Source organism: Lontra canadensis, unplaced genomic scaffold (genome assembly GCF_010015895.1).
Source record: "Lontra canadensis isolate GAN:19392208 unplaced genomic scaffold, GSC_riverotter_1.0 scaffold90, whole genome shotgun sequence".
NCBI classification, from domain to species: Eukaryota; Metazoa; Chordata; class Mammalia; order Carnivora; family Mustelidae; genus Lontra; species Lontra canadensis.
This window is the reverse complement of record NW_022631084.1, coordinates 6344654-6368592: the sequence shown is the minus strand read 5'-3', so window position 1 is coordinate 6368592 and position 23939 is coordinate 6344654. Positions and strand designations below refer to the sequence as shown.

Sequence of the window (23939 nt, the reverse complement as noted above, 5' to 3'; positions counted from 1 at the left end):
GCTAAGAATTATTTTACTTGAGTTAGTTCCTGGGGAAGAAAATAGAAATAGGTACAGAAATGTAAGAGACTGTCATGTGAGCACACACGAAACAAAGAAATACATTTTAAAGCCTCCCCCCAGGAAAGCAACCAGCACAAACCATTCTACTCTATGGCACCAAGTTCTAGTCCCATCCTAGCTACTGTTTGGAAGAGAACTAATCAATCAGAGTTGAGATACATTAATGAGATGCGTAAAAATAAAATGTCACTTGTATTTATCTTGCCAATTAATCTGTGATTTTTGGTGCAGCCAATAAATCAAAGGATTTGGTCCCAGTGACATATTCAGAAGGGGGGAAAAGGCACATTTATTAGGGACAAGTACAGTGAACACACAGAAAAACTACCTTAGTACAATGTAATGTCTAGGTATTTGTAAGCGTGACTTTAAAAGATCCTGGAGTAAGGGTATAGTCTGAACTACAGGTAAGTCACAGCAACTCACTTTCATAAAGGAAAATTATTGACATTGAATGTCTTCATGATACATGCAGTGTGTGAATAGGACCCACTTTATCCCCACAGCAATCCTCTTTAAGGTTGATGAAATCCCCCTTCTCATAGCTGAAGAATTTTGCCCTCCTGGAGCATTTGACATTATTTAACTGCTCTGAGTTCTGTTTTGTCTTTAGTCCTCTCATGACATTGTGGTGCATCTACACTGTGGCATGTTGCACAGCCATTAAAACAAAACAAAACAAAAAAAGGTTCTGTTTCTCTTTCTGTTCTCAAATCCTCTGTTGTCTTATATTGTAGTATCTTTTCCCACTTTTCTCCTTACCATCCTGGCTACTTCTTCTCAATCTTTTTTTTTTTTTTTTTTTTTTTTCCCAGAATTTTCTTCGTATACATGCCCGTAAATATTAGTATTCTTCAGCTCTTGTCCCGGAGCTTTTTTCCTTACAGCCCTCTCCCCATCCATGTCTTAAGACAAGTGTCTCCCAATCCATTGCTTAAACCTAGCTTGCTATGACCCGTTCCACCTCAAATTTTTAATTTTCAAAGCTGAATTTGCTTTTAGGTTCAGTATCTCAGTTCACTAAGCTTCCCAAAACAAAGTTTGCTCTTGATTCTGTCTTCATTCTCTACGGATGCTACCAAAATATCTTTAAACTTGCCCATTTTTTTTCCTATCCCTACTATCCTGGTTCAGGCCACTGTTAACTTTTTACCTGTGCTGAGGGAACAGAAGGCAAGCTGAGGACAAAACAGAAACTGACACCCACAACCACCAACAACCCCCCTCACCCCGGGATACATGTGACATTCCTCACACACTCCTGGCTGCCCTAAAGCTAAGGAAAGGAAAAACAAATCATTAAACTTATATAGAGATCACAATCCTGCAAGACCTGAGTCTCCCTCAGTTCACAAGTATCTTAGCAATTTACAAGAACAAAGCATTTCTACCAATAACCTAGCTTCCAGAAGGAAGTGTAGATACAATTAAATGCCCTTCTAACCTGCAGCCCATTGACAGATACTTGAAGCAGGCACAGTGTAACGTTCCTCCAGGAAGTTCCCAACTATATTCATGTTACTGCCCTGCTAGAGGAGTAAACAACCTTAACTTGACCATGGCAAGGCCTCTGGTATCTTGTAGGTCCTCCCGCTAAAACTTCATCTCCTGGACTATTACAACAGTCCCTTAACTTCTCTCACTTGCTCTTTCCTACCAATCCCTAAAATCTGTGCCAGTGTGATCTTTCTAAAGATAACAATAACAGTCCTCCATTATAAAATTATTTAATAAATAGCTATTCTACATAGGGAAAATTCCAAACTTTTTAATATAACCTACACAATCATGATCTGGCCCCATCTTACCCCTTCAACCTTCCGATTTACATTCTAATACTGAATCATAATAAATCTGGCTCCTTTTTGTGAGGCACATTCCTCTCTTAATATCTTAGTAACGAACCTTGACCAATGCCAAAGCTACTGTGTTGTTAATTTTGGATAGCTGGTGTCCATTTTCTCAGTTGTGTGGAGAAAACAGTCTACAGAAGTAGAGAACAAACGTAACCCACAAAGAGAAAATAAAAGCACAGGCAGACATGAGAGTCATGGCATTTTTTCAGTCCCTATATCTTGCCATCCTTGATGCCAGCCAAGTCTACCCATAGCTTGATTAATGAGCAGATAAATCCTACTTTTTCATTTGAGCTACTTGGAAATGGATTTGTCACTTGCCATCTGAATATTCCTGACTAATAATTAATATTCAGTTCCTTTAAATCATCGTACTCTCTTATATCACGGTAAGTTTACTACCTACTCTCTCCAGAAACATTGTTTAATCCCTATTCACTCTCTTCTTTGTCTGACTCATTGCTTAGGTCTCCCCGTAGATACAATTTCCTCTAGGAAGGGGATACCTCCCACTCACCTACCCCAACCTAGGTTGCATACCTTTTCTTTTTCCCTCTGTAACATCCTGTATTTCATACCCCACTACTTACCACAGTGTATGGAAACAGTCTATAACGTATCTATACTCTTCTTGACATACATGTTCGGTGAGAGTGGAGACCTTATTTTTCTTGATAATTGTTGCAACCCAAACACCAATACCTTCAAATATTCAATATTCACTGGATGAGTATCTTATAGTCCTATCTAAGAATATTGTTTATTTCAAGATCATACAATGAACAAATGGCAGAGCTGGGATTCCTTCCCAGGTGAATCTGATTCTAATGTTAACTCCAAATACAGACAGGGTTGAATGGATCACTATCTCATATTCTGAGTTTCATTTATGAAGAAGGTGTGCTTTAAATCTGCAAAAACAAATCTAACGGGAGTCAAAAATGTAAAAAATGAGCAAAATCTCAGTTATAGGGTCTTGAGGAACCAAGAAATTGGAATTATTTGATCAGAGAAAGATACATGGTCAAAGGAAAATGTAACATTGTATGTCTAAGAAGCATTGACTATAGCACGAGGAATAAAGAATTTTTCGTGAAGCAGGTTGGTGGAGTTATCAAATCTAAAGAGGTTTTTGCTCATTGAACACGGGGCTAGATCTTTGGATTGCTGTCTTCTTCGCAACCCAAACCAGGCCCACACATAAGCAACCATGTCTAAGGGACTTGCAGTTAGCATTGATCTTGGCACCACCTACTCCTGCGTGGGTGTCTTCCAGCACAGGAAAGTGGAAATAATTGCCAATGATCAGGGAAACCAGACCACGCCAAGTTATGTCACCTTCACAGACACCGAATGATTGATTGGTGATGCTGTGAAGAACCAAGTTGCGATGAACCCCACCAACACAGTTTTTGATGCCAAACGCCTGATTGGACGGAGATTTGATGATGCTGTTGTCCAGTCTGATATGAAGCACTGGCCTTTCATGGTGGTGAATGATGCTGGCAGGCCCAAGGTCCAAGTAGAATACAAGGGAGGGACAAAAAGCTTTTATCCAGAGGAGGTGTCTTCTATGGTTTTGACGAAAATGAAGGAAATCGCAGAGGCTTATCTTGGGAAGACGGTTACCAATGCAGTTGTCACAGTACCTGCGTACTTCAATGATTCTCAGTGTCAGGCTACCAAAGATGCTGGAACTATTGCTGGTCTCAATGTACTTCGAATCATCAATGAGCCAACTGCTGCTGCTATTGCTTATGGCCTAGACAAGAAAGTTGGAGCTGAAAGGAATGTGCTGATCTTTGACTTAGGAGGTGGCACTTTTGATGTGTCAATCCTTACTATTGAAGATGGGATCTTTGAGGTTAAGTCCACAGCTGGAGACACCCACTTAGGTGGAGAAGACTTTGACAACCGAATGTTCCACCATTTTATTGCAGAGTTCAAGCGCAAACATAAGAAAGATATTAGTGAAAACAAGAGGGCAGTTTGTTGCCTCCGCACTGCTTGTGAACGTGCTAAGCGTACACTTCCTTCCAGCACCCAGGCCAGTATTGAGATTGATTCTCTGTATGAAGGAATCAACTTCTATACCTCTATCACTCATGCCCAGTTTGAAGAATTAAATGCTGACCTGTTTTGTGGCACCCTGGACCCTGTGGAGAAAGCCCTTCAGGATGCCAAGTTAGACAAGTCTCAGATCCATGATATTGTCCTGGTGGGTGGTTCTACCTGTATCCCCAAGATTCAGAAACTTCTCCAAGATTTCTTCAATGGAAAAGAACTGAATAAGAGCATCAACCCTGATGAGGCTGTCCAGGTGCAGCTGTCCAGGCAGCCATCCTTTCTGGAGACAAATCTGAAAATGTTCAAGATTTGCTGCGGTTGGATGTCACTCCACTTTCTCTTGGCATTGAAACTGCTGGAGGAGTCATGACTGTTCTCATCAAGCGTAATACTACCATTCCTACCAAACAGACACAGACCTTCACTACCTACTCTGACAACCAGCCTGGTGTGCTTATTCAGGTGTATGAGGGTGAGCATGCCATGACCAAGGACAACAACCTACTTGGAAAGTTTGAACTCACAGGCATACCTCCTGCTCCTCATGGTGCCCCTCAGATTGAGGTCACTTTCGATATTGATGCTAATGGTATCTTCAATGTTTCTGCCGTGGATAAGAGCACAGGAAAAGAGAACAAGATTACCATCACTAATGACAAGGGCCGCTTGAGCAAGGAAGATATTGAGCGCATGGTCCAGGAAGCTGAGAAGTACAAAGCTGAAGATGAGAAACAGTGGGACAAGGTGTCTTCCAAGAATTCACTTGAGTCTTACGCATTCAACATGAAAGCAACTGTTGAAGATGAAAAACTTCAGGGCAAGATAAATGATGAAGACAAACAGAAGATTCTTGACAAGTGCAATGGAATCATCAACTGGCTTGATAAGAACCAGACTGCAGAGAAGGAAGAATTTGAACACCAGCAGAAAGAGTTGGAGAAAGTCTCCAACCCCATCATCACCAATCTGTACCAGAGTGCAGGGGGCATGCCAGGAGGAATGCCTGGAAGCTTCACTGGTGGTGGAGCTCCTCCCTCTGGTGGTGCCTCCTCTGGGCCCACCATTGAAGAGGTTGACTAAAACCAACCTGAGAATAAATAGGTTGAGCATAGTTCCACACACAATATTCAAAGGACCCAAATTTGTAGCAAATTCCATGGCAGTTGTAATGTTGAGCTGCTATAGCAAAAAAACTGGGCATTCTTGATACTTGAATATGGAATATGTGCACAGGGAAAGGAAATAAACATTGCACTTTATAAGCACTGTATTGTTAAATGGAAAATGCAATATCTTAAATAAAACTGTATTTAAAATTGGCACCAAAAAAAAAAAAAAAGAGGTTTTCAAATCAGAATACATTAACCAATTAAGACTTACAAGAGCCCCACCTAAGCCAAGGAATAGATGCACTCTTCTCTTGGAATGTTCTTGGGTCTTGTGATTGCCTGCTGTGAGGTGGGGTTGGGGTAGGGGGCAGTTGGTATGGTGGAGTAGGTCATGTGTTCATCCACTGGTTGTCCTTTTGTCTGCATACCATTCCCCTTCTGCTCTTCATTTCTGTAAAGGCCTAGTCCTGTAACCACAGAATTGGACCCCAAACTCCTAACTGCCCCACATTCTCTTCTTAATCAAGCTCTATATACTTTAAATTTTTAAAATCTCTCTGCTGATGGTACCTCCACAGCTGACCGTTTGTGGTCTCTGCACGGAAAACATTATGCTGACCCGGGGTGGAAGGATCCTTCAACAAATCAATGGTCTAGTCTGTTTTAATTTGGGGACGAGGGCATGTGTATTTTTCCTAGGAACACTGATGAGCCATCTGGCTCCCCAAGGGCCTCCTACGTACCTGCAATGGATCACACTCCAAAGGAACTTCTGGATTCATCCCAAACACCTCATCCCACCATTCCGGAGGCTTAGGATTACACCCCTAATGCTTGCTCCTCCACGTTGGCCACCTCGTGTAAAAACAACCCACCAAACGACGATCCCAACTTGGGGACAACTGAAGACCCTCACAGTGCAGGCGCGGGAATTGTTGGAGGGCCGGAAAGTTAAGAATGAACCCAAAACGCTTTTCTAGACATGACAGCGTTTGTTGCCTGCCAGTCTGCATCCGAGCGGGGTTCCAATCCCTCGGGCAGCTCCAATCCGGCCTCCATGAGCTTTGTCTAAAAAATAAAGAAGGGGAAACTGTGGTGACCAGAGAGCAAGCTGACAGGGTCCTTGTGGTCTTAGGGCCAGGTCAGAGACCAGCCCTACCCACCAGGGCTCAGCCCTGAAGCGCTGCTATAACCGCAGTTTGCAGAAGCACCAAAACCACACAGCAGATTTGCCCTTAAGCTAGTTGATCTGACTCGAGGCTGTACTGTAACAGCACTGAATGAGAAAACTTATTTACCGGTATTTTGTTGATTGTTCTACTGAACTGTAAATGTAACGATCAAGGTGACTCCCACATGATCGTATTGCGCTTGAATCCTATAACACTGCTGTAAGCCAATAAACGTAGTCTTAGCAGCACTGGCTGCGACCCTCCAGAGCCCATCTTTTGTGTGTTCTCATTCCCACCCCCAACTCAGGTTAATCCGTTCAGTCAAGGTTGGTTCCTCAGCACCAAACCAGCCATTGTGCCCATCTTCTGGGATTTCTTTTTCTTTCTTTCTTTCTTTCTTTCTTTCTTTCTTTCTTTCTTTCTTTCTTTCTTTCTTTTCTTTCTTTCTTTCTTCTTCTTCTTCTTCTTCTTCTTCTTGTTCTTCTTCTTGTTCTTCTTCTTCTTCTTCAAGATTATATTTTTTCATTTGAAAGAGAGAGAGACAGAGGCAAGGAGTGGGGGAGGCAGAGGGAGAGGGAAAAGCAGACTCCCTGCTGAGCTGAAAGCCTGAGGAGGGACTGGATCCCGGCATCATGACCTGAGTCAAAGGCAGAGACTTAACTGTCTGAGCCACTCAGGCATCTGTTTCTAGGATTTCTGTATGAGACTTGATTAGAGAAATGCTCTCTGGCTGCTCTGACAGTGGCAGGAAATGTACATCTGGAGCTTCCAGGAGTCATACTGTAAGGACCTATTTAGCCAGAGCACTTCCATCGGGTTAAACAATAACTTTGTTGTTTAACCCTTAAACTGTCCCTGCCCCCTTTCCCCCAAGGGACTTACTTAAAAACAAGTCCCAGGTAACAAAACCCAAATACAAGGTCAGGCCAGGTCGAGACATCCGATCAGTGTCGGGGGGCGCATACTGTCTCCTTAGCTACCAAGGAGTATGGGCCCCACCTTTTGGGTGCCAATTCTGACCAAGGTGATAGGCTGGTTCAAATATCTACTAGGGTAAATTGTAACTCAATTGGTCACTTATGTGTGACCTAACATGACTGTGCAGCTTTCTCTGTGTGTTACAATTTCATTGGCCACCTCTGCATGGCCAGGCCCAACCACATGGCCTTTGCCCTTAAAAGCTAGTCTGCGAAGCAGAGAGAGGTCGCCCTCTCTGTAAGAGGCGCGGCCCCAAACGTTCAGTTTGATTCTTGATGCTTGGCGCGAAATAAAGCTTTGCTTGACCTTCTCTTTGTATCAGTCTCGCTCCTTTAATCACGGATGCATTATTGGGGGACCTAACAATACTCCTCATGACCTGGAGAACACCCAGTTGCAGCAGGAAGAAAGGAAGTTAATATAGAATGGGGAAGGATTGGGATATCAGGGAGGAAGAAGAAAGTGGGAAGGGGAGAGAGACGGAAACAAAATGATAAAGGGGATGGTATTCAAACTCCCAGGTTCTGACTTCCTGCGGTTTCCCTCCCTTTTTTTCTTCAGTAAGTGTGAGGTTCTTTTCAATCACATACAATCTAAAGGACATTGATTACTTCATCTTCTATATAAATTACAGTATTCGGTTTTAGCTTCATTTCTTCCTGTTGCTGCTGGCTATTCTCCAGGTTACAAGCAGTAAGACTCCTAGAAGCTCCAGATGTATATTAGATGATAGGTAGATAGATAGGTAAAGAACAAGATTAGGCTGAGAGGAAATTCTTGGCATTAACTTTTAGTCATCTTGCCCTAAAGGTACCAAGTTTTAATAAGTAATAACATACTTTTTGCCAATCCCTTGATCTTCATGTTTTCTCTTGAATCTGTCTTCAAGGCCAAGAGACTCTGTGTTGAAAGCTTTGGGGTTATTTTAATGAAGTTAAGAATACTCGTATATCCTCCTTCTTTAGTCTACACCAAAGATTGTCAACTTTACTTGTTAGACAGTAAATCTTTAAATCACCGTGGACCAGAGAGCCTCTTTTGAAAGTACTCACCTCTGCCACTGTACTGTAAAAGTAGCCAGAGACAATACATAAAGGAATGAGTATAGCTGTATTCCAATAAAACCTTGTTTACATAAACAGAGAGCATGCCAGATTTGGCCTGCAGATTGTAGACACCTGTTATATATGATCTGAATGCTTGCTGTAAAAATAATAATTTTAAAAGAAAGAGCATTTTGGGATTTCAGGTATCATAAGGCTTTCTATTTCTTTCCTCTAATCCCTTCTATTTTGACTTGGCAAGCACTCAGTATTATCTCAGCTGCTGCATTTGTACACTGTTTTAAGTAATTGGAATGAAATACTTTTGTCCTTCACTATCTTGGCTGACCTTGTTCTTACCATTCCTGGTATGTTACTAATGAAGCTTGAAATTAAATGTCATTTCTGTTTGTCTGTTAACACATACACAGAATTCCGTATAAGGTACATGCCTTTAAAAGAACTGATCCACTGGAAAACATGGGTTTGAGCAAGATGAGATGACTTCTTTTGGTCTTTGTGTTCATTCTCATTTTAAGACTTAAGGAATGAGAACCAATTACCACAACTGCCCATTAATACATTAATGATAGTCAAATTGTGATCTTTTTTGTGGGGAGAGGGGTTCTGTAGGTATTCCAATTCTTGTTACATTTTTTCATCCTAGTGGAATTAGACTTCTTTTTTCCATAAGGGCAATTCAGACCCCTTTACATGCCCTTAGCCCTGGCCAATTACATCCTGTGGCGGTTTTAAGGTCTATCCACAAAATCTTTAATAGTCATCCCTTTAAGAGGTGGAATCTAGGGGCACCTGGGTGGCTCAGTGGGTTAAGCCTCTGCTTTCAGCTCAGGTCATGATCCCAGGGTCCAGGGATCGAGCCCCGCATCAGGCTCTCTGCTCAGCAGGGAGCCTGCCCCCCGCCACCCGCCTGCCTCTCTGCCTACTTGTGATCTCTCTCTTTCTGTCAAATAAATAAATAATCTTAAAAAAAGAAGAAGAAGAAGAGGTGGAATCTAGTACCCTTTCCCCTGACCATGGACTGGACGTCTAACAAATAAAGTTGAAGGGAAGTGATGGTATGTGCCTCAGAGATTAGGTCACAAAGACAATGTGGCACCCTCCACGTTCTCTCCTGGAAGCCAGCTACCGTGTCATGAGGATACTTGAACAGCCTTATGTTGAGACCTACATTTGTGTGGCAAGAAACTGAGACTTCTAGTCAGCCAACAGCCAGTGAGAAACTGAGATTTCTGTCCACAGCCACCTGAGTGAGTTTGGAGCAGACCCTCCAGCCCCAGGCTAGCGAGCAGACTACAAGCTGAATGTAACCTCATTGGAAACCCAGAACCAGAACCACCGAGACAAGTTGCTCCCAGGTTTGTGGCCCACACAAACTTGAGACCATAAATGTTTATTCTTTTAGGGTGTGGAGTCACTGGTTACACAGCAGTAGATAACGAATACGTCTTCTAAGGAGTGGTTTTAACTCCAAGTGGAGAGGCCATCGGTGAAGATGATGTGAAGATGATGCAGCTGCATGGTGGGACTGGGCAGCTAGCCAGTTGCTTCCCTGGAAGCCAAGGCTAGATGCAGTGGTGACACAAGATGAAGTTCAACTGAATGAGTTAAATACCTCTAACCCAATTTATTTGTTCAAATTATTAAGATTATTTTTGGCAGATGTTAGTAGCTTCCAACACGGTGTCACTCAACTTGGATTCACACCTGAAGGATTTCTGAGCTAGTGATACCTGGGCTCTACTTCCAGGGACCCTGAGTTACTGGCCCTGTGGTATAGTCTGGGCATCAGGATTTTAAATTTCCTCAGGTGTTTCTAAAGTACAGCTAAGATTAAGATTAAGTTAAAAGTAGGAAAGGGTAATGTTCCCTCCCCAACATCTCCCTACCAGATGAAAAACTACGATTTAAATTCTGGGATTTCTATATGAGGCTTGATAAGAGAAATGCTCTCTGGCTGCTCTGATGATTAAAACAAGTCTCAGACCAAATCTGCAAAGCAAATATATAGGCAAGCAGACACAGACATTAAACTTTCCTGAATTCTGCATGAAGCACAGATCCCTATCCTTTTAGGCATTCCAGATAGGCAAAGGTGTGAAAGAGTTGCTCAGGACAGATCTTATAATACCCCAGGCACAGAATTCATTTAGATTTCTGGCCAGATCCTGGCCCTGACAGTCTTCCTTAAGAGGCCCAAGTCCTCTTGCTGTGGGTGGGCCTACCAGGTGCTCAAATCTCTCTTGGATTGAGATTTGGGGGGAGGGGCCAGTACCTGTACAAGACTTCCTTCAGCTCACCACCGATTTTGAATACAATTCATTCATTTCTAGAATAAAAAAAAAATCTTTAATACTGATGGTACTATCTAACAAAACAGAGCTGATTTAAGTGAGGAGAGTAAAAGATCTTGTGACGTTGGCCTCAGGAGTGTAGTTCCTGATGAGACCATCAGTTTCTCAGCCCTGGATGCACATCAGAGCCACCAAGGACACTTTTAAAAGAGTCTTGTCCTGACCCCAGTGTAATTAAATCAGAAACTCTGAGGGCAGAACCTGGGCATTGGTCTTTTTAAAAGGTGTCTAGGTAAGTCATGACCACAAGGGGTTAAGGGTGGTGGGGAGGTGTATCCCTAAAGGAGTAGTACACAATGGAGTGTTCTGGGTGGTGAAACTCTTCTTTATTCTGACTATGAGAGTGTTATGCAAATCTATACAGGTACAAGGACTCTCAGAACTGTACAGCAAAAGAGAAGCTCAAGCTTATTGTATGATTTTAAAGATAAAATGCAACTCTTAAATTCTTTTTTAAATCTTTTTTTAAAAAGATTTTGTTTATTTATTTGAGAAAGAAAGCATGAGCAAGAGAGCACAAGCAGCAGAGCAGTAGAGGGAAAGGGAGAAGCACATTCCTCACTGAGCAGGGAGCCCTTGTAGGGATCTATCCCAGGACCCTGGGATCATGACTGGAACCAAAGGCAGTTGCTTAACCAACTGAGCCACCTAGGCATTGCACTATTAAATTCTTTCTAAAAGCCTCAGATGATTCTAATGAACAGCCAGCCTTGGGGGCTCACTGGATTAGATTCTTTCCAGGGATGACCCACCATCTTTGGGACATGTCTTCATAGTTTGGGCACCAGCAACATGAACATCCTGCATTAACGAGCCGCCCCTTCCCACATATGCACATATCCATGTAGATGAGCACACCATACTGTCTGTGCTGAAGTATTCTAAAGTAAATTAAAAATGCTATAGTACTGAGATACAGCTGTCTTTCCCACATTCACACTCGGGAATGTGGAAACACTGCAGTGGAGAATTGCGCAAGTCAATTGTTCTATTAATCTCTGCTCTTGGAGAAAAAAAATTCATAATGCAATTGCTTTGCCTCAAAAAACACTGTTTCTCAAACCCATAAACTGTGGTTTTTAATAGAATAACAAAGAATCCCCAAAAAGAGAGTAGTTTAGCAGTTTAATTTGCTTCAGTTTTGAGTATCATCATAGGCAGAAATAAATACATTTTATATCACAAAATAGTGTGCATGTATATGTGTGTGTATATCAGTGAAATAAAAGTTTCAAGAAACAGCTCATGCCTTTTCTATTTTATTCTATTTCATGGCAGTGTCAGTCATGACTCAGTATCTTGATATCATGATGCATTAATGGTGAGAAAATCACAACTAAAATACTCTGGGAGAAAATAACCCTGTGTCTGTGATTCTTCCTGCCACATGACAAAGAAACAGACAGGAAGCTGACCCTTGGCTGCACCATCCTCTAGCTTTCTGAAGTGAGGCAAGTTTCTTGATCTTTGTGCACCTTCACTTGCTCACACATGAAATGGAACAATTGCAGCGGCCTTGGGGAGTGGTTGGGACCACTGATTCCTCATCTGAAGCACTCAACTCTGAAGTTTCTCTTCCCTTCTTTACATTTAAGACTCACTGAGAAAGAGGACATGGAAGTCCTGAATTGTTTCTTTAGCTTAGAGACCAGAAGACTAAACCTAACCTTTTTAAAATTTTTTTAAAGATTTTATTTATTTATTTCAGAGAGAGAGCAAGCACAAGCAGGGACGAGGAACAGAGGGAAAGGGAGAAGCAGATTCCCCGTTGAGTAAGACCGATGTGGAGCTCAATCCCAGGATCCTGGGATCGTGACTTGAGCCAAAGGCAGACGTTCAGTCAACTGAGCCACTAGGCTCCCCTGAGATAAAACCTAAACTTATTGTCATTTGTTTTATGTTGAAGATCAATTTTTGTTTTTTTTAATTTTTTTAAATTATTTTTATTTTAGTTCCAGTGTAGTTCATGTACAGTGTTATATTAGTTTCAGGTGTACAATATAGTTATTCAAGAATTCTATACATTACTCAGTCCTCATTGTGATACCTGCACTCTTAATCCTCCCCACATATCTCACCCCTCCCCCCAACTACCTCCCCTCTAGCAACCATCAGTTTGTTCTCAAGAGTCTATTTTTTGGTTTGCCTCTTTTTTTCTTTGTTTTGTTTAACTTCTACACACAAGTGAAGTCACACATTATTTGACTTTCTTGGACTGTATTGTTGGTATTCTTTTTTTTTCCTTCAAGATTTCTTTATTTATTTGAGAGAGAGAGAAAGAGACAGCGAGAGCAGAGGAACTCTGAAGAGCAGAGGGAGAGAATCTCAAGCAGAATCCCTGCTGAGCACTGAGCACAGAGCCCTACACAGGGCTTCACCTCACTACCTAGAGATCATGATCTGAGCCAAAACCAAGAGCTGGCTGCCTAACCGACTGAGCCATGCAAGTGCCCCTTATTGTTTTTCTTTACTGATGGTATGTGGTAACTAAGTCTTATCAGAGCTTTCAATGTATGAAATATTCAAATATCTTAAAAACAGTATACATTCTTCAGTCTGCAATGATTCAGGACACACTGGCTGGAGTCAGAAAAGTAAGTTAAGCAGTTGTTCTGGCTAAAGAGGATTGAGCGGTTAATAGAAACTGATCAGCCCCACTCTTATCCTTACTTTAACCAGGAAAGTTTCACTTTTATGGGTTTGTCTGAAGGAAAACTAGTAGTATACGAGGGAAAATAAGATGATCATCCTAGTTAAGGAATAAGGTGGGCCAAGAGTCTCAGTAGAAGTTCTGGGAACACAAACAGCCCGGCTGAGCTCCTCAGGGTTAACTCACCATCTCCACGCATCCCAGGGCATTTGAGGACCTAGCAAACTAAGCAAAGTATACTCAAATATTCACAAAGGCACTTCCTAAAACTTTAGAGATTGGAAACATATACTATATGAACAGAAATATCAGTCACACAAAATGCATTAGTACCATGAAGTAAACCACAAGACGAAGCAGCTACTCGGTTCAGCCTCTAGCTTTTGTTGAGGCACAGGAGGGGCAAGGTAGGGGAGGGGCAAGGTAGGGGAGGGGCAAGGTAGGGGCGGGGCAGGGACTATTTATTCACAGTGTGGACAGCAGTTGTAACTCACGACTGTGCGCTGTTTAGTGACTGTTGAAGCCAAGCCAACTTTCCTGAGAAAGGAGGAAAACTCAAAATTTGTGGTACACTTCAGGTATGTCTGTAGACTTCAATCACCAAGCTGGCTTTTGGATAGCAAAAGCTGTTGAAAAGGCTACTGATCCTGAGAGAAAAGCAGGTGTTGGTTCAAGACCTCAGGAGTTCCCCCTCTGAAACTCTGAAACGCCCCTCCGTGAGGAGATCAGGGAGGGCGGGAAGAAAGAGGCGGGCCATGCTGGTAGGTGGCCGGTTTAATAAGCAAGGGAACTTCCACAAGAGGCTTGTCTTAGGCGCTGCAAGAGGAGAAAACGTCCACACCTGCCCACCAAGTCCTAAAGGTGTATCCAGAGGCCTTGACTGGTTTCAGTCACGCATGCGGTCCACGTGATCTCAACAACACATCACTCTGCGCGGCATCCTTGCGAATGGCTCGGGCGGTGGGCACCGCGGGCAGAAGGAACATTTGCAGGGCAGGGAGGGGCGAGGAGCCTCCTACTGCCTGCGTCCAGCTTGATGGTCAACTGTGGTCACAGCCTCTCGATGACTTCCTCCAACAGCAGGTGAACTATGTTATCTGAAGTGCAACAAAATCACTGGAGTGCCTAAAGAGCCCAATACATGCTTAATAAGAATGAAACTGGGTTGGGAGGAAAATCAACCATTACCAGATATTTGGAAAGGGAAGTAACCTGCAACCCAAAGGTTTAATCTGCTTGGAGGCAAGCAGGAGGGGACTGCAAAATGAAAGCCTGGTTTCTGACTTTGAAAATGCATTTGAATTTCATGTGCACCTACACACTTCAGTTTTGACTTTCTCATACTACCAGTTGGTCACACCGCAGGACAGCGTGCGTCCACAGCGCGCGGCAGGACAGCCTGTGTCAGGAGCATCCGCGTGAATGCCCTGGGAACCTCTTTCTGGCCTGCGTCTCACCCATACAGTGTCCCACAGGAGTGCTCTAACTTTAGTGAACCACACCAGTTACTCCCCTGTCATTCTTCTTCCTTCTCATAGTTGTTTTCTTCTTCTTTTCGTGCTAATGAGCTTACTCATATTTGAAATGCCTTAACACTAGGGCTTGAAGACTTGAAGATCTCAAGGAGGAATGAACAACTTGGCCCCCGGTTCTGGATGAAGTCGTTTACCCACCTGTGGAGGATCTCCAGGTAACTAAAATGAGTATCACATGTGTATGTGAATCTTGGTGGTGTGGGGTTGGAATGCTACTGGGGAATATGCCAAGAGTCTGCAGGCTGCCTTGAGGCTGGGGAAAGAAAAAAGAGCACTGCGGAGCACCCGTTTGCCTAGAGCCTGCCTGCCTTGTTTGTCTTTAGCGGTGAGGAAAGTAATGAAAATATTTTGCATTACAGTTCAAAGATTACGACCCTTTGCAAACTCTAGGAGTAGTTACTTCGGTGGTTTAGTAATTCTGTTCTGTACCTCTCTTTGGAATGAGTTTTAAGAGCCCCTGGGAGCTCTTCTGTCTTCCCTTTTCATAGCATCTTGGCTTCCAATACCTCAGAGCTGCAGGAAGGCACACAGGTACAATCAAGGCTAAGAGAATGGAAACCAAGATTCCAATTCCTTTTCTCTGCTTTTCCTTCCTTCAGCTCCACGTCTATAAATATTCTTGGTTTTTGAGGACCGACAGCTGAATTAATAAACAGTGCACTAATGCAGATAGCACAACAAGGACATATCTGGGCTTTCATCCTTCTAGCATTTCCCAGTGGTCTAGTTTTAGCTCTTGAATTCACGAGTGCTCCCTGTTTATAGGCAAGCTTGGCTGTGGCCCCCCATCCTCTCTATCCTGCTTTCCATTCTTCTTTCACTAGCAGTCTGGTGAAGTCAAAATTTTGTGAGTCAAGATTCACTGCAAAGGACCGGCTGGCCCCTGGCCAACATCCCATGGCTTCCTGGCCTACTTTTTTTATTTGCTATCATAAGAGTAACAAGACAAGGTTTGCACTAAGCCAGGAACTGGCTTCTGGCTTCTGGAAGGAATCTTAATATTATACTTTTTCTTTTTAGATAGCTTAGAAAAGCAAATATTCTATGGCTGGATATCAGTACTATTTTTTTTTTAAGATTGATTTATTTGAGAGAGGGAGTGTGTGCCCTCACACACGTGCATGCAGGGTGGCAGGGGTGGAGGGGAAAGGAAGAGAAGCAGCCTCCCCGCTGAGCAGGGAGGCCGAAGAAGCAGGGGGTCTCCATCAGAGGACCCTGAGATCATAACCTGAGCTGAAATCAAGAGCTTGACACTTAATAGACTGAGCACCCTGGTGCCCCTCAGTACTAATTTTTATATAATGTCTATTTTCTAGAGAGTGTCCTCATATTATATAAAACTCTCAGTCATTTAAGATAGCCATAGATGATGGTAAGCATATTCTATGAATACTTCAAAATATAGCATTAATTTTATGGATATCTGAGCCTCTGATATGTGTATGATCTCTTTTAATGAAGAGGTAACTCAACAACCTCATCCATATGTAGAACTGTTGAATTAAGAGGGAATACAATATTGTGTATATTCCCTAGCCCACAATTTTAAGGGAAATCATTCAATTAAACTGTCTCTCTGATATTTTTTCTGCTTTAGAAATTATAATTATGCCTTTACCTTACATATGAAAAATTAATGAGCTGTCATTTCTATTTTGATGGCTCGGATAAAAAAACAGCACCTTCATCTCCTATTCCCTTATAGCTCTTTGTTATTTCCCCAGGGGTATAACTCCAGTATATCTTTAAATCTATAGGTGATGCCAACAACAAGTAAGCTTTTCTGGTGATTCAAACACACTTAAGTCCCAAATGTAAAATTTGAAAAGAATTCTAGTTGTAAATATTACTTTTGGGCCAACTGAAAATCATATATTTCTCCTTGTTGCTTAGAAATATACTTAGCCTCTTAAGCGATATTTCTTAGAAAGTGAAGAAGTTGCTAAAATTTAAGAAAAATTGGTAGTCCGGTTCTAATTAATATTGTCATTATTTTCAAGTATATTTGAGTTATGTTTTCAAAATTTAATGTACTTACCAAGTGATAATCAGAAGTAAAGTCCAAATGAATAATTTTTTTGTCCTTCTTTTTTCAAACTGAAAATATTCTTGGAGTAAAAGGGAGGGAAGGCTCATGTGTTTTTGTATAATCACAAATGGCTTCATATAGTTATAACTGACTTTAGCAATTTTTTTCTTTTGTCAACTTAGTAAAATAATTGCCAAATTCATTATTCAACAATTTAACGTTTGATGTTATGAATGGATTAACTGTAGCTTTTGAAATTATTTCCAAAGCTGTTGAATATTTTTATGAACAACCCAGAAGGAAAGGTCATCATTTTGAAAAGATAATAGGAGAAGGTCTGACTTGTCTTTCACTAAAGGTTCTATCAAATTAATTGTACAATATGAGAAGCCTAAAGTATCATCTATCAGGCAGGAATATAATGGCCTGTTGTTAATGGAGAAAATATAGTATTAATTTCACATCACCATGTAGCAACAAATAATTAACTGGCAGAGGTAGTTTATTCAAAAACTTAAATAAGATATTTACATACTGTTTTGAAAAGTGATCATTTTAGATAAATGAAGACCATGTATGTTTACAGTAGAAAAGAGTGATATTGTTAAAAAATAGTTTTTTCTGATTGATGTCAAAACAATTGAGACATCAGCCAATTTCTACCTAACAATGAACCCATACCAAAATTTGACATTATTGTCTCCATTAGCTTCCTAGGGCTGCCAAAACAGATGAGCACAAACTGGGTGCCTTAGAACAACAGAAATGTCTTCTCTCACAGTGTAGAGGCTCGAAGTCCAAAGTCAAGGTGTCTGCAACATTGGTTCCTTTTGTTCTGAGGTAGGTTCTGAAGGAGAATCTGTTCCAGGCCTCTCTCCTGCCTTCTGGTGGTCGCCAGACTCCTTGATGCTCCTTAGTTTGTATGGGCATCACCTTCACATCTGTCTCTGTCCTCATGTGGTGTTTTCCTTGTAAGTGTCTATGTTGTCACATGACCTTCTTATAAGGGCATGCAGTGTTGGATTTGGGTCTGATCTAGTACGATTTTGTCTTAACTTATTACTTCTCAAAGACCCTCTTTCCAAATAAGGTTATATTCTGAGGATCTGGGTAGACAGGAATTTTGGAGGGACAACCCAGTAAAGAGTCTTCACTGCTGGAAAGAAAAAATGAACAGTTAAAAAAAGTGGCTCAGAATATGTTTTTGGTATTCATGGGCTTAAACTGATAGTTAAGTAATTTTATTTGGGAAATATATTATTAAATTATTATTCAATTTTATCAGACTAAAGATCTAGGAAATAACTTAATAATACTATTTGTAGAAAATGTTGGCATAGTCTCTATACACATTATCAGAAAGAATCAATAAATATTTATTGAACATTTACTATGCCACGGGCACATCTTTGTAGAATATTGGTCTTTCATCTCCCTGAAACATAACTACTATTGATTAAAATATTTATTATATCCATTCTTGATTGCTTATAATACATAAAGTAGGGCATGAATTGTTGGAGAAAGGAAAACAAGAAAGACCTAGTACTTGTCCTCAAAAGCTTTCAAATAAAGACCTACTCTATTGTAAAGAAAGGTGCAGTTTGGTAAGTGGGGGAATGACAGGCTGTTACCTACTAGCCAGGTAATCATAGGCATGCTAAGAGACTTCTCTGCATCACACTTTCTTTATCTGTAAATAGGGATGGTGATATTTTTATCTCAGAAGATTGTTAGGAGGGCTAAATGAGTACGTGCATCAGAAGTGTTCAGAACCATGAGTAGACACAGGAAGCTTTGTAAAGATGTTAGCTACTATTTCAAAAGGGGAAAAAAATCTAGTGCATATCAACATTTAAGGATGATGTGGGACAATACTGTAAAGTTTTGGGTGACCCAAACAGTCTCCAGAAAATGGTTTCAGGAGAACACTGGTTATTTTGGTAGTTATAAATAATTTATTTGAGATGGCAATTGACTTTCTTATTGGCAGGAGTCGTTTGTCTGTTTTAATGTAATGAGTGGGTTTTCCTTGGGTAATGTAATGATTTATTCTGGAGTTGAACTTGCTGTTAAAAGTGAATCAGGTGGAAAACTTAAAATACTTGAAGAATTTGAGTTCTGTGGGCGTGTTTTTGATATCTGTGGGTTTGAATGTTTCCTACTGAGATGTCCTGGGACAATGGTTGTGACAGAAATCTGTACTTTCCACATAAAAAGAAACATTGGCCCAAGCAAAATAGGACAGTCATCTTGAGAGCACCCTTGTCATGGGTTCCTGTCTCCAAAGAGGAGCCTTCTGCTGACCAACTACACTTCCTGGGACATGGATTGCCACAGACAAAAACACACCACCCTAGAGCAGTTAAATTACTCCGATTCTGATGTTTTCCTCTGCCAGCCCAGCTAAGGCTAGTAGGGGAATGAATGGAGACCTGGTGACCACAAAGCTTTTATGAGTGCAGTCCTACCATTGAGTACTAGGCAGTGGTTTTTGGTTTTTGGTTTTGTTTTTTGGCATTGACCAGCAATATTCAAGGAGGTTTATAGGTGGTAAGTAGTGGGAAGAAGTGAATTTAGGTGCTTAAGATAGTAGCCTGCAAAATCAGCTATAATCTACCCAGTGCATTCATGAATGTGCAACTGAGTTGAGAAATCAATGGTAGATCTGGTTCCACAACCCCCTGAAGGATGGTAGACCAGATGCTCCATAGCTACAATTTCACAATGTCCATAACCTGAAAAAGAGGTTGCACACTTCATTCTTCTCCTATGTTTCAATGTGCCTGCAGTTTCTTCTATTATGACCACTTCCTGCAAGTGATTTTTATGGTTCCTATGAAAGAAAAGGGTAAGACTAAATTTTTACAAAATTAAACTCATGGCAGAGACTATCTAAAGTATTAATTAGGAAAGCTACAAAATATCATTTCTTAGGGGTTGATACATGTTCTAGGTTAAATGGATTCCATGGTAAAATAAGTTTGTGGAACAGGTTAAACTGTGTTAAACTAAAATTGTTAGGGTGCCCCTATATTTTGTTGTCCAAACTAAGATACTTCTGAGACAGAAAGGAGCATTGTTGATAATTATGCCAGAACAAAGACGTAAACTGGGATTGTCCCAGACAAAAATTGATGTATGGTTACCCAACTTATTGTACATCATATTAGAACATTTAGAGTACTAGTAAACATTTGCTTAGGAAGAAAATAATATGGGGTGTTTCCAAAAAAATGTGTGCAGAACATGTTGAGGGTCTGGGTGGAATAGTAGTTGTGAAATGTCTGTTTTAAATGTGTGCTTAGAAACAGTGGACTCTGCATCCCCAGACTCATTTCAAATTTAAAAAGAAACTACATAAAAACCAAAGGGAATTACCATCTCTATATAAATTTAAATGTCTATGGATGATGTTAAATTCTTTAATGAGGACTTTAATTGTATAATATAAATCCTTGGGATTAAAGGTTTCTAAGGATGGCTGATATCCTATTAACTTTTTAATAATGTTATAATACCCCAGGAGGAAATTAGTTCTCTCCCTAAAGAGCATTAGAACAGTCTGCCTATTTTGCCTACATTTTTATCATGGTGACTTTTGATTCTAAGAGTCTTTTAGGGTTGTTTCAGGAAAATGCTTTATTGTAAGTCCCATTCATTTATGGGCATAAGATCATTTAAGTGCAGATTTCCTTGTTGCTGGAGCTATCCCTCTTATAATCCTAGCAAATGTTTCCAACTTTATAAAATGATAATGAGAGTTTAATGGCTTTCTTCACCCTCCAGGAAAAATGGTTTCTAGCACATTAGAGGTATAGGACTTTGCTTTCTCTGGAAAGACAAAAAACAAAATCGACCCCAGTTCTCAAACTTTAATTCACCAGTGGTTAATTGGTGATTATTCTTAGCATGTTTCCATCTGTTTTCAAGGAGCCCCAAACTCACTGATTAAAAACCAGCAAGTGGAAGGAAAGAGCAGAGAATCATGGCCCGAAGCATAAAGAAAGTAGGACACTGTAGTTCAAAAGAAAATTAACAGTCTTTCAAATAATGAAACAGCATGAAGAGACTTGTGCTATTAGCAAGACCTAGAACACTGGCTTAAACCAAGGCAGACGAAGGAAGGCCACCAGGGTGGCGAGAGGCAGGAACATGGGAAAAGTTAGAGGGTGCTGGGGCAGAGTAAAAGTTACAGGGAAGACTCAGCCTGCCTTGGATTAGCAGCTGGAACATTGCAGGCGCTCCACAAACTGGTCACTATTGAATGAGTAGCTGTTGAATCAATGAACGGCTCACCGTAATCAGATCTTCCCTCAGTGTTTTGCTAATGTTAACACATTGATTAGGACGTGCTGTTTGGATACAGAGATAAAATGATAGCTTAGAACAGTTATTCTGACTTTCTGAAGATCCTGAAACAGAGAAGATAAAATGTGCATACCCTTTTTTTTTTCCCTTGAGCAAATTATTGAGATTCAGTGTCTTTGCAATTTTAGAAATGATATTTGCTATCTCTTCCTCACCTGTTTGTTTGAGGATCAAATGAGATAGTTATAAGAACATGTTATGAAAGCTTATTGGATTTTGACTCTGAGGGAATATCAATGATTTCCTTTAAAAAGCCTTTTCTCATCCAGCAAGTGATCAAATCTGCACACACGGGAGCTACAAGGTAGAGCTGTGTGGTTTCCCCATGTGTATGTGCTATTAATGAAGCAGCATGAATCAGTGCTTCTGAACTTTCCAGCATGTGTTAGATTCACCTGGACAGCTTTTACAGCATACCTGTGTCTGTGGCTTGCTCCAAGACATTCCGATTTAATTAGTCTGAATAGGACCCAGGACCTGGTATGTTTCTAAAGCTCCCTAGATAATTCTGTATGTAGCTAGAGTTGAGAGCTACTATTTCAGACCAAAATTGGGGGTGGAGAGAAAGGAGAAGGAAATAGAACCGATCGTTTTTTTCCTAAATTAATTCAGCAAATATTTACTGACTGTTATGTGCCAGACATTGTTCTAGGCACTGAGCACATACTGATGATTAACAAAAACAGAATCCCCACCTTCCTTTTGAGTTTATATTCTAGTTGGGAAAGGCAGACAATAAATACATATTTCACTGATTTTAAGACACCTCTATTTCCTCTAATTTAAAATCTCTAAAATTATTATGCAGTTCACAGTGGATATGATGATAAAGCATTGTAATGTGTAGTTATTAGATCATTTTTTCCTTAGTGGTAAGTAGAATAACGGCACCTCTGATCATTTTTGAGATCTTAGTTTCAATGGAATATAATTATATAATAAAATTTTAGATAGAGTCAAGGAGATGAACCTCTCTATAACCACAAAACATCATCATATAATCCAAAAGTTGAAAATCTTAATTAACATAAATAAATAATCTTAATTATTAACTAAGCAATCATTAATAAATTATTAACCTAAATAAACACTGTGATCCCTTCAACACTATAATGTTGGATCAGCACTATAATGCTTTCATAAATCTTACATAGCTTACTGAACAAATATCGTGAACCTTTTCCATATATGTGATCAGTTTGGGGACACAATTATCCATGAGTTTCTTGTGTTCTCCACATCTTGAGAAGTGAGGCACTGACTACTTTTTGTTTGAACTATTTTTCAAAGGATGTTTGTATAGTAAACAGCCTTGGAAGATAGAAGTAGTGTTTTTTTTTCCAAAGCAAAGGGCAGGCATGCTTCCTGTCTAGTGTAATCAAGATAATGTTTCCCTCTAAAACAAGGAACAATTCTCTTATTTTTCACTGTAAAATATTCAAGTTCCCTAAGCTTAGGGAGGAAGTAAAACCCTTTAGGGTCTTGTCCTCAACAACATAGTTCTGGGGCATGTTGGGGTGTCCCCTCAGAAATAAAGAACAAATTGTTGTACCTCCCACCGTTTAGAAAGAATCACAGTGCCTGGTAGGCCATTTCACATCTAGAGACGTCTATTCCAGGGTAGGAAATGGTTCTAACTTTGCTACCAAGTGACGTAAAGGCTGGGAGCATTGAGACTGGCAGAAGAAACAATTAAGAAAGGAATGGAAAGAAGGGAAAGGAGGGAAAAGAAGGGAGGAAAGCAGAGGAGAGGGGAGGAGGAAGAAGAGAAAGACCCAGAGAAGGAGATGATCTTGGATTTAGACCTTCCTCACAATATATTGCTTTCTCAAAGTATCTAAGCACTCTCCTCTTCACGATGGCTTTGCCAAAGCTATCCTTTTACAAATTAAAACAGGCAAGGTCAGTGTGATATTGGACACATGATGACATTTCCGGAGAGTTGAGCTGCTTGGCCTTCAGGCATAAGTAGTATGGCCACTTTAAGTATGGTTGAGAGTGGGAAAGAAGAGTTAGAGAAGTTTTATTAAGTAGATTTTTTTGAGATATATCACAGAATGTTTTCTCACAATAGTATTCTTATTATAAAAAATTTAAAATAGTTTAAATGCTAAGGAAAGGAGAATGACTAAGCAGATTGCTTTGACCTACCATGTAGTAATTAATAGTGTTTAAGAAAACTGTTCATGTTATAATAAATCTCTCTTATATACATATACCTATATATCACACCATGTATACAGAAGGTACATAATAAGTCATTATCAGCAGTACATGAACATATTCATAACAGTAAAAAGAAAGATATCAACCATTTATTTATCCTACAAATAGTTTATTGGGAGCACTAATTGTCAATATATCCATGAAAGCAGAGATTTTCCTTTTTCATTTCCATATTCCCAAAACCTAGAATAGTGCTAGGAGCTCAAAAGTATTTATTAAATGATTTTTTGAAAATTTATGATGGTATATGACATAGTTTCAATTGTTCACATTCGCTTTAAAATAATGTGTCATGGGATTCCTGGGTGGCATAGCCAATTAAGCAGTGGACTCTTGAAATTGGCTCAGGCCCTGATCTCAGGGTTGTGGGACAGAGAGTCCTGTGTCTCCTGCACAGTGGGCAGGGAGCCTGCTTAAGATTCTCTATCTTTTTCCATCTGCCTCTCCCTCCCTGCTCTTTCTCTT

General features: G+C 40.5%; 1 pseudogene; it reads left to right on the top strand.

Moving 5' to 3' along the window:
* Positions 1–3129: 3129 nt before the first annotated feature.
* On the top strand, positions 3130–19871 carry LOC116854338 (annotated as a pseudogene).
* Positions 19872–23939: the final 4068 nt, after the last annotated feature.